Genomic DNA, 780 nt, shown 5'->3' with positions numbered 1-780 from the left:
TGTAGTTTGTGGTTCAAGCCTTGTGTACTTTGATGTGTTGATTTGTATGAGAACTCTGTATTTCAACTTCTAGGTTGTACTTGGTTGCGTGACCATCGCCCTTGTACTAGACGCACTTGGCTTGGAAGGGATCCATGTACAGATACACCGTGACCATCGGGTATTTTGTACCCCTCCAGCAATTAGGGTTGGACCTAGTTTGAGTATCGACCCTGATTAGAGATTTCCCTGAGTGTAATGTAATCATACGAGGATTTGGGTGGAAGCGATTCTGACCCAATACTTGTATGGGATTAGGGTTCAATTTCCGTGACCATCGGGTTGAGCTAATTTAGGATTCTCTTGGCCCAACTACCATCTCGCATTTCATCCTAAATTCAGGATCTAATGACAACCCTATGGGGATTCGTTGTCCAAATCACTCCCTTCACTGTTTGATTCTCCCTTGAGTTCGTATTGTGTGTAGTAGTACCCCGGATTTCATTGTAGTTAATTCTTTCTCTTTTTATAATTACTATTCATCTTTCGGTGTGTTAGGCTAGGAAATAGATGAAAGGGAAGTAATAGTAGCTCCTTGGGCCCAGGGAATACGACCCTCTCATGCTCGCACGAGAGGTATTACTTGACGACTACATGCACTTGCGGATCTCGCATCAGAACCTAAGGCCAAGCACTTTCAATATTTTCTTCATCAATGCACAGAATGTTTTATTGTTTGCTTGAGGACAAGCAAAAGCTTAAGTGTGGGGGAGTTTGATAAGTGATTGTGCGATATGAATG

Source organism: Dioscorea cayenensis, unplaced genomic scaffold (genome assembly GCF_009730915.1).
Source record: "Dioscorea cayenensis subsp. rotundata cultivar TDr96_F1 unplaced genomic scaffold, TDr96_F1_v2_PseudoChromosome.rev07_lg8_w22 25.fasta BLBR01000770.1, whole genome shotgun sequence".
NCBI classification, from domain to species: domain Eukaryota; kingdom Viridiplantae; phylum Streptophyta; class Magnoliopsida; order Dioscoreales; family Dioscoreaceae; genus Dioscorea; species Dioscorea cayenensis.
The sequence above is the reverse complement of the archived record's forward strand: the minus strand, read 5'-3'. Positions refer to the sequence as shown.